This window comes from Tyto alba, unplaced genomic scaffold (genome assembly GCF_018691265.1).
Source record: "Tyto alba isolate M040663 unplaced genomic scaffold, T.alba_DEE_v4.0 Super-Scaffold_21, whole genome shotgun sequence".
NCBI lineage: Eukaryota > Metazoa > Chordata > Aves > Strigiformes > Tytonidae > Tyto > Tyto alba.
Window position 1 is genome coordinate 18,428,895 of NW_024881295.1, and position 10,977 is coordinate 18,439,871.

At 45.7% G+C, this 10,977-nt stretch overlaps 1 long non-coding RNA gene across 1 annotated transcript; it reads right to left on the reverse strand.

Moving 5' to 3' along the window:
• Positions 1 to 411: 411 nt before the first annotated feature.
• On the reverse strand, positions 412 to 10,490 carry LOC122153701. The gene is made up of 3 exons (XR_006165567.1): positions 10,294 to 10,490; positions 5,898 to 6,004; positions 412 to 504 (listed from the first exon to the last, which is right to left on the reverse strand). It is a non-coding gene; the product is annotated as an uncharacterized LOC122153701 (long non-coding RNA).
• Between the last annotated feature and the right edge of the window lie 487 nt (positions 10,491 to 10,977).

The window sequence follows — 10,977 nt, forward strand, 5'->3', positions numbered from 1 at the left end:
TTTGTTCTTCTTCCTTAGGTACTCGTCTCTTCAGTTGCAGTGAATATTTCTCTCAATATCAAGTTGGTTCAGCTTTCTCTCTCATTAATCTCTCAGTGAGTCTTTGTTTCTCAGAACCTGTTAGTTTAAACCAGGTCAAACACTAACATACATGTCAGCACCCCCACCCTTAGGATCTGCCATAAAAGATAAGAATACAGGCCTGTCAAGCTCTTTGCCCTATTTCTGCACAGAGCCAGTGCCCAATGCTTCAGAGAGGTAGAAAAAATCTGCTATTTAAAGGTTACATCTCTTCTCCTTCCTGTGATGCTGTTGCTTCACTTTTTATTTTCTTCAGTGTTCTTCAATGAGTTGGAAATCATGTTACTGGTGATGGATTGCTCAGTTCCTTCACACAGCTCTACAGTTCCCTGTAAAAAAATCTTTCACCGTCTGCCAAGCCACATTGATTTTCCATTGAAAGCCTCTCCTGTTTCTCTCTAATATCTATGGGGTCATGAGATCCTGTAGGGTGGAAGAGAGGGAAAAAAACTGAGATGCAATACGAATGTTTGTAATGCTCGGAAGAACAGTTTTCTACTTTTGCCTGACTTTCAGCTGAGTTCAGTGCTGTGAGCTACTTCACGAGAAGCTAAGTGTGAATAGTCAGCTGAAAGATAAGAATGGACTGTAAGAATGAAATTGAAGTAATTCTGGCACAAAGCGGAGAAGAGTATATAGTAGAAGTGGGAAGAAAAACAACAGCAGAAGATTTTATAGCAAGGCTCATAAAGAAAGTGATTTTTATTCTCTGAGTTTATGCAAGAGGACTACTTAAAGCATTGGAAAGGTATTGGCTGCCTTGGCGTTAAAAAACAAATAAACCAGATCACTAGCCATAAGGCATAAAGCAAAGAATATTTCCTCCAGCATAATTCATTGTTGCTTAGAAAGCAGATACTGCAGGCACATATTCTAATATTAAATCAAATTATAATGCCATTAAAGCAAGTAGCTCATCTTCTACACTGGCTTCATATCTGTAGAGATTAAGCTTGAATAAAAGCACACAGCTTTCCTCTGTCACATTGTATAATTATTATTCATACAGCAGAATTATAGATAACAAAGTAAAAGATGACTACTTTCCTACATCTCTGCCATAGGATCTCTGAACCTTCCGTGATTTAAAATTTAAAGGCTTAAAATCTCTAATTCCCTATTGTAGCTCATTGCATTTGATTTATTTTATGTATATCCATCATACATATGCCTTTGCATTGCAAACACATATAGACATATTCTACTCTTATCTGCTTTCAGAGAGGATCCTTGAGGGAGAGGTTTCAGGATGCAATTGAAATGATTTAATAGTTAATTGCACCTTCTTCCTCCCACCCTCCCAGGACTGGCCCTATACTCCTACTGCTTCTTTCACAAAAAAAAAAAAAAAAAAATCTGTAGTCTCATTTGCCTCCTTGGTGAGCACATCCAGTTCACCATCAGAAAACAGATCCTGAAACATGGGCAAGGATGAAACTGTGCTGCCTATCTTCATTCGTGTGGTCGTCCTGCGGCAAGCCAGGCTTCACAGCACGCAGCTCAGCCCTCTGCTCAGCGGGCAACTCCTCTTCAGGGCTGGCCTCATCTCCTCTGTTTCAAACCTCCCCGCAGCCTGAATCAGCCTTCTCAGGGGTTCAGATCTTGGGGGGAAATTGGCAATAACAACCCAGGTAGATAGGGCACATGGACTTTGAACATCACCTCAGAAACAACTCCCAGGCAAGTCCCACAGCTGCCATGCCTGGTCTCTGGATGTTTGTGTCCTTCACCACCCTGCCCTTCCCTCTCCATGTGTTCAGTGGCACAGAATAGCAAAAATCTGGGGTGACTCCTGGCATCACACTCCACTTCTGCCTGTGATTTCACACTGAGCTTGAGAAATGCGCCTCCTCCTGATGAGGAACTGTTTAGATGAGCTTTCCTTCCCCCCGCCCCAAAGTCAGGAGAAGGATCATATGCAATCATTATCTTTTGTATGATTCAGTGCCAAGACCATGAGATCAAAGACCATATTTTGCTCAGAGTGATGTGCACCTTCTGTTCTTTGCATGTAGGAGAAAACACAGACTGTTCCAGCCGCTACTGAGATAAAACCTAATCAGCAAAGTACGCTGCTTGGATAAATCACTAGCATGTCACGCACTAATGGAGGTGTTGTGCTGCGACCATCAAGCTAAAGCACCCACACAGAGATTTCCATCCATCTCTGACAGCATCACTCACTCACTGCATGACCTTGGACAAATTGCTCATAGCCTGACTTGCAGAAGCACCAGCCTCCTGGAAATCAGGTCAGTGCACTCCCTGTGCTTCAACTACCCTCAGGAAAAGAAAGCAAATACTGTTTCTCCCCTGCCCGAACATCTGCCAGGCACAAAGCTCTATTGTTCCCAAAGCTGGTCCCAGTGATGTTGCCCTGGGAAGCAGATGCACCTCTATGCAGGCAGCAGCCCCGACACAGAGTCCTTCCAGCCCGTGTGTCCCAACGCCCTCGGCTGCTGACAGATGCCTTCCACACCAGGCCTGAGACAAGGTGGGTATTTGGTGTGGACAGCAAACCTCTGTTCTTCATTTTCAAATAATTTTTGCTCTCTGGTGAGGGTGCTTGCTTCCCTGTCACTAAACTCCAATTCTTCTGTTTTGAGTGCTCCAGAATCCTGGTACCTTACAATTTGTCTGTTCAGGAAAGACCCAAGGAGGTTAAAGAGTCTTGTAACATACTATACTTGTCCATATAAAGCATAAGGAAAAGGCTGTGGACTTTTTTTTTTTTTAAAAAAAAAAAAAAAGAGGCACTAGAGCTTCATAAGTACATATTGTGGCATGGAGAAAGGCGGGAGAAGATCCTGGTGAGCTGCTCAGGCCACATGCCCACAACAATGTTGTCTGTGGTGGCAGGGGCTCAGGCACAGCTGTGCCAGTGGTCCCTGCTCCCAGTTAGCTGATCTCCGGCACTGGGAAAGCTTCCAGAGAAGATGCACTCAAGCTGTCACATCTACTTAAGTAACAGCATTGTGTTCAGAGCCTAGTCACAAATAGTGTTTTCCTTTACCTTAGTTTCCAAAAATCAGGCAGTCCCATGTCTGTTGATAACAGTGGGAATGTGAACCAACTGTATGTTTTCACGCGCTCTGGACAAAATCTGTCTATGAACAGCAGGTAAGGTCTTTGTCAAAAAGCCTTTGGCCCCTGTACAAGTGTAATTAGAGTCTGATTTCAACTTCCCTGATTTCAATTTCCCAGCTGCCCTTTGAAGCCTTATTCAGTAAGAAGTGCCAGACACCCCGCATCTACATTACAATGCATCCTAACACACTTGAAAGCCCAAGGGCATGCTAAAGAAATCCAAATCCACCGAATCCATAGCCAATATACAACATGAGATCAAGGACAGATGAAAAGTATTTCCTGCAATGAATATGCATTGTGAATTGTTTTGTCATTTAGCAAGAACTGCTGCTTTGCTGAATGCTCTGTTATAATGCATGTTCACATCATTGCAGCGATGTTACGCTAGGAATCTAAAAGCAGTTCTTGCTAATCAAAGCACTAAAGGGTCTGTTTCAATTTCCCTACCAGTGTTTTCAGCAGAAGTCTAAACATTTATGTCCATAGGTTCAGCCATATCTCTCTGTCACTTATTCTTCATGCCCGATAACAGCACATTGCCACGAAGTACTTGATGCTTAGAAGACTTGCTACTGACAACAGCTAGACTGTAGCTTTTCTGTGTTGGCTTACTGCACTCGTGCTTTACTGGAAATCAGCTCTGAGCTCACACTGAACAGAAGGACAGAGATCAAAGCAGTTCGCTGCTCCCTGAGGATCATGGTTCTTAGCGACTTCCTTGCAAACCAATAGTCACAACTTATTTAAGCTCGGATCCATGCTGAGCAATTCCAGCCGTTCCCATCAAGCACATCCTTTGGGGGTGGGAGCATTTGATGCTGTCTGAGGTGGCGATGGGCTATCTCAGCACCTCTCTCCAGACTGAATGCGACTATTATTGGGAAATCCCAGTAAAAAGTATCTCCCAGGCTAAATCAGGGACATTGACTTCCTGGTGCTCAGCACTACCAGGCGGGGATGAAGGCAAGAGAGCAGTCTTCAGTGCTCTGTAATGTCAGCGTGTCCGGCTGCTCTGACTCTGATGTCAGCCCATGGATGGGGGCCAGGATCAGGCCCAGTGCAGGGAACCAGGCTGGGAACACAGCCCTGGGGTGGCCGTGGGGGAGGCAGCTTGGTGGGGCTCATAGACAGGCAAGGCAGGACTGAGGGGAAGCTGGAGAGCAGCCCTGCTGTGCCATCACTGGGGCATGGACCGACAGCCCCAGGGGTGCTGAAGTAGGGTGCTGGGCTGTGGGCAGGGTGTGGGGAGCCCCGGGGGGTAAGCAGGGCCAGTAAGACCCATTAGTACCCTCAAGGCCCTGACACCAGCACATATAGCCAAGATGTGCTGATTTCAGTTGTGGAAGTATTTACTTTCTTGTTTGGAAGATGACAGAGCCTGTCTGCTCTGTTATCCTTGGGCCATTTATTTAGATTGAGGATTAGGCTGCCTGCAGATGCTCCTGCCCCGGCTCCCTCAGTGCCAGTTCATGGTGCCACAGCCAAAGAACTGTGCTGCAGGGTCACAGCAACACTGCTGCTTCCATTTGAATGGGATGCAGCTGCTTGCATGAAGTTTGACACCTCAGTTGATAAAATCCAAGATGCAAGATCACGCAGTGTGAGGTTGGGAGTTTCTGGGGCTGCCTTAATTATCAGGAGCTCTGGGGCTGTGACAAGGAGGCATCCAGGCAGCTCCATGTGCAGCCTGCTCAGCTCTGCAGGTAACAGGTCTGGCTGGAAGTAAGCCAGCTCCCAAGGAGCCATTCAGGTGTCGCTGCACTGTGTCCTCTGCTGCAGTGAAGGAAATTGCAGGGTATTGCCAACACACCAAGCTTGGAAAATCTTGAAATGCACGAAGACACTATTTATGGGCTAATGTCTGTATGTTGTTCTGTAAGCAAACTCCATAGAATCACAGAATCATTTGAGGTTGGAAAAGACCTTTAAGATCATTGAATCCAACCATGGATCTGGTCATGCATGCATTTGAAACCTGTTGATACAGAAGTGACAGAGTTGCCTGTATCCCAAAGAGGTGTGCCAAGCACCCCCTTGGAGACTATACTGCATAACTATGGATTAGAAACCCAGTGCAACTAACACTTTGTAGGATACCACTGAAAACTGATAAGAGGTCCAAAGACTAAGTCCTCTTTCAGCCCCTTGTGACCTTCCCATGCCTCCATGTGCATAAATAGTAGCTATTTTGTCCTTGGTCACATTGAACTTAAGCCCCAGCCTGTTCATCATGTGAGGGAGCTGGCTGGTGTTGCAGGGGAGCTGTGTTTCCATTTCTCTGGGCATCCTTGCAGTCGTATTGGCTGTGGTTCCATGTCCTCTGGATACTAGTGCAAGATAATGAAGAGCAGACGTCCTGACATAGCATGACCCTGACTCACAACTGAGTTGCTTGAGGACCCTGAAACCCTCTCAAGATGCAATAGCAAACATGAGCCAAAAGAGGAGGCATATTGTATCAGGTCCTTGGCAAACAGCTTCCTCTAGGAACTCTAGAGAATAAGCACCACCTGTCAGTCTTGTCTGTCTCAAATGTCCATTAATTCCTCTGTCCCTAGGCCCCTGGAAGAGTCCAAATGCTTGGCAGACTACCATGTGGAAGGTGAAAGGAAGAGTTCAGCTGGTGCCAGGCTCTGAGCACCAGAGGGGAAACTAAGAAATTTGAATTACAAAATCAACTGGCTGCTATGAACTGATGCAACTCCTTGAAAACTTGACTTGCTTACCTTAACTCTGGCACCAATGACTGCTAGCATGATCCTTCAGATCAGATGACCAAACAGACTATGGCTTCAGGCTTTATTTCTGGAGCAAGCTGGAGCAATTGTTCTGTCTGGAGAGAAGAGAAGGAATTAGTCATAGGTTTAAACACAGTAGTGAATCCAAACTATCTAACAACAAAGAGAGCTAAACTTGTGAAACATTACTTACATTAAGGCCTCAACCTGTGGTTGTAGTCTCATGCCCCAGACTAAATGTTGGCTTAGCTCTGTTTGACATTGTTTCTGCCTGCCTGGGAAAAGCTAAGGTCTAACAAATATGCTGAGTCACGAGACTTGTGTATTGCCCTTGGTACATCACACGTGGTAGGGATGTGGGACAAAGTCATGTGGTGAAATCAGACAGGATGGATTTTCCTGTCATAGGAAGTCAGGAGGGATGGGGACATGGAGAATGTCTCAGTTTCATTTAGGAAAACTTAGACAGCTACAGATTGTCTGGAGATAAGACTGGAGAGGCTCCATAGTGCCTAAGCAGCCCCTTTCCCTGGCTGCCTATTTTCACCCAGATTCCATTGACTTCCTCTCTCAGGGCTTTGCAGGAAAGCACAGGAAAAAAAAAAAAAAAAACAAGTAAACAAACAAACAAAACACACAACAAAACAACAACAAAAAACCCTAAACAAATGCAGTGACACTAGGCACAGCCATTGCTCTGCTCTATTTACAGTCTCTCCTTTTTCCTCTCTGCAGCTCTGTCCCACCTTGGGCTGGCTCCAGAGCTGGCCAGGACCATGGGGATACCCAGAAGCTTCCTGCAGAATGCTGTGACCCCAGGCCCCTGGCCACCCAAGATAGGACACTGGCTTCCAGAAAGCTATTACAGATGACCACAGTAGCATCACACCAGTACAAGGAGTACAACAGAATAGTTCAGTTTGTGGAAGACCAAAGGGAGATACAAAGTCCACTGCAAACTGCCCACCACCACCCCCACACCTCTTTCAGTGTATTAATACATGTAGTGTAACACCAGAAGTGGCTATGCCACTGTGGTGGCTGATTCCTCTTTGCTGCTGCCACTGCTGCAATCTTCTTGCTGTGCAACTAAACCCACCAGAGCATCTGTTTTTATAGGACACATCCCTGAACACGTTCATTAACTGCAGAAACGTTCATCAGGCTGGACTGCTCTCTGTCTAATTTTCCTCCACAGTGAGGCTTCACTCATGCTAGCTGACTGCCATAAAATATTGCTAGCACCTAAAACTTAGGAGCCCAAGTGCCATTACTGTAAGAGATATATGGGAATCCCATTAATTCAAGGAGACTTCAGCTATTCCAAAACAGAGCTTGAAAATACGCACTCTCTAGTTTTAACATCAAAACAACTACCCAAACAGAGAAGCACAAACCATCTGAATCTGTGTCTTCCCAGTCTTCACCTATGCTACAAAAATGCTGCTATGTCTGACTGTGCATGAACACAAGCAGCCAGCTAAGGCCAAGCATGCTTCAATTGCTCATGTGGACAAAAGACAAAAACCAGGGAAAAGTTCAAAGATAATAGTTTTCAAGTGCTTGGTGTTACTATTAAGGCTCTTGCAGGGACTCCATGTCAGGAAGACTGAACCTGCAGTGGCACGAGGGCCAGATTACACAGCTTCTCCTCATTTCATCAACCCACCTCCACCTTGAAAAAAAAGCTGCACCTTGCAGATTCCCCTTCTTGTATCCACTGCCAGATGCCTTCATCTCTGCCAGCTGCTGCTCCTTTGTGCTCCTAACCTAATGCAGCTGGCAAGGCAGCAGGGAAAGGTAATCCTATGAAAAACACATCTAATGCTTTTGGGACATATTACAGGCAATGTGTGATTTTTGTTATGTTAGGATATCTATTCTTCAACCTCAAAAGATGTACTGTGATTCTGAAATGAGTAGGTGTGGATTATAGCTGAAGGCACGACAGAATAATTGAATTGCCCCTCCCTTACCTAGCCAGAGCTCTCATCTTCAATTTTACCTTAGCTACCAGCTAATGTGCCAGCTACATTTTGATAATGACTTACCTACACAGCTTCTGGGCAACTACAAATTGATCCTGATGTGCAAAAACCCTGACTGTGATATTGAGTAGTTGGAATGCTTTTTACAAATCAACAGTGCTCTGAATCCATCCATCTTTCCTCATGTCAAATTGCAGTGAGGTCCTATCACTGCAGCAAACTGTGGCAGCTGGCCTTGCAAAATAAGGTCTGGAAATTGGGGCTGTAACAGCGAGAAGGAATGAACTGAGGTGATCACCTGGCTGCCGAACCACAGGCCTGCCTGCCTTTGAGTATAACCTTTGTACCTATGAAAATTCATGAGTTGTGGGCTGGTTAATGTGCAGGTAGCACCTCTTTGCCTTCCCCTCCTCTTTGCCTTCCCCTTCTCTCTGCCATTGTGCAGTTCCGTTTCTTTGTTGTTAATTGGCTCAAACAAGATTTCCCCTGAGACCTGGGCAGTTGTATCATCAGCCAGTAATCCGCTAATTCCCTTGGACATGCAGGAGTCCCTCGTGTGCTCCTCTACAACTGCATTTTGCAAGTGTTGCGCTCCTCCATAGTACACCAAATCGATGTTATGTTGTGATCAAAGACGTCCTTGTCCTCAGAGCAAATTCCAGCACAGTTATGGTAGTTGGCTGCACAGTATACCATACATTTGAGCAGCAGAAATTCTGAAGATGTCACCATCTGAAGCAAAAAGCCTTTGGAAGTGAAGCATTTTTTTCTTTGATACTTTGCTGAAGTAATCAGCACAAAGCATGTCCTGAAAGTCTAAGTGGTTCACATAGACTTTCACAAGAGGGATGGCAGCTATCATTGGTATCAGAGCTTTCTTATGTCTTGCTAGGGGTCTGTACAGTAGTAACTAACTATTTGTAGTTAAATAAGAAAGAGTGGATTTCTGGTTTTAACATCCTAGCCAACATTAGTGGGAAGAAAGGACTCCACCCCTCCTTGTTCACCTAAGAAATCCCTAAACTGGGAGCAGAAAGGGAATATATTTTTTAACTGCCTCAGCATGCTGTTGGTCTGTATTAGACAGCAGTGACTTCACTGAGGTTCACATAGCTACCAAGTAATATCATATCTTGGGAGCTCAGAAAAACTAACCTGAGAAGTTATTGGTTAAAATACCCAATCCAAGAGTCTGAAGATTCAAGTGAAAAAGCTTTCCTGTCAGATTTCTGAGAACCTTCTCAGGCATAAATTAAAATGTGCAAGATAGGTGTGTATTATCACCTGTCAGTATGCTTAGAGCTGTTAACACATTTTACATGGCATCCGGAGCTGATGTTGATAATAATTTTCCTTTTACATTACCAAGTTCTTTATTCCTAGAATGATGGTGAGTATCTAGAGGGCACAAAGACCTGTGTCCTGAATTACACATTTTATGCACAGTTTGGGGTATTATGGGTGTTTACAATGTCTCTCTCCTTGGAGAAGACCAGCAAAAGCTGCTGAAAGACTAAAGACCTTTGAAACTTCATGGTTCCCATAAGGGCTCCAAGAAATAATGGCCTTCCTGAGCCGAAAACACAAAGGTCCACACCTTTATATAAATTTGGGGGATAATTTCTAAAAAGTCTGAGAGTGACTCCTGCTTTACAAGAGTAAAAGGCATGCAAGTATTCCTATAGCTTAACATGTCTGTGGACTCCAGGGTCCTTCATGTGATAGGTGCTCGCCAGCTGCTGCTTGGGTCGTGGCCTCCTCCCAGTGCACTGCCTCCATCCTGGCCTCTCTGCAGCCCAGCATGGAGGGGCCACCTTCTCTCGGGACACTAGGGATCACCCACGTTTAAATAAAAGATCCGGTTTTATAACCTGGAGAGCACATTTTAATTGTATTAAACCATCAAATCACTAGATGGCCTCATAATCCCAGAGATTTGGGCAGATCCAGGTTTAGGCTGTGTAATGGCCAGATTTATTTTCAAAAACCTGGCACTCTAAGGGCTGCAGGATTTAATGATTGTCACCTCAGGCAATGCACAAGAGCCTTTTCAAAGCACAGCATGTGAAATATGGGTCACTTTGTCCCATAGAGAAGCTAGAGAAAACCACGTTTCTCACTCGTGTTTTCAGAAGCTGCTCCCGTTCCCTAAATCCCAGCAGATGGGACTGGAGATGGGGCAGAGACCCAGTGAGAGCTGCTGGAGAGCCACAAGCATCTCTCCAGGCTCCCTTGGCTGGAGCCAGCTAATCAACGGAGCAAAACCAGCCCCTGTAGAAGGACGGCCATGGGATCACTGCAGCGGAACAGCCGGCAGGAAACCCAGGAACCATGTCCAGCCCAGGCCTGGTCTTGCTGCACCCTCAGGAGGGGCTTGGGCTTGGCCCTGGGCTCACCTGGGTGGGAGGCAATCCCCTGGCCGGGGGGGTCCCTCTGTGGAGGACAGCGGCTGGGGAAGGGGGGAAGACGCGGCAGGGTTTGGTTCCTTGTCCAGCCACGGGTGAGTCGCAGTCGCTGCCTAGTGAAAACGCAGTTTGTGGCCTCAGAGGAAATGCCACCGTTTGCAGGTTGTTGGATGCTTCCCTGCGTCAGAGCTGTGCCCTCCTGAGTAACAAGAAGATAGTGCTTTAAGGGAAGATCTCCTCCCTCCTCTCCATGCTGGAGAGGGTTTGAGGAGGAGAGAAGCAAAGGGATCTTTATTACAGCAGAAATATGGGCGGGTGGATGGAACACTGGGAAGAGAAGTTTGCAAAGGGGAAAGCAGAGATTCAGCTTGCCTGAGGAACAGACCCGGCACTGGAGCGCTGCCTGGCTGGTCCTTTGGTGGCCGGTATCTTCAATAGCCATTGCTGTTTCAAAGAGATTGGGAAACCTTGGTTAGGCCGTGCCAGATTTTGTAGTGGCCTTGATCTGATGTGCAAAGGAAACAAATAAACAAACAAACCAACCAACCAACCCCCACACCCTCATTTTCACTGCTGTCAAATTTGGATATGTGTTATTTATTACTCCTTTTCCCACGTGGATTTTCATTAACATTTTAAAATACAGAGTTTACACTGACGCAAGGGTTTGAAAAA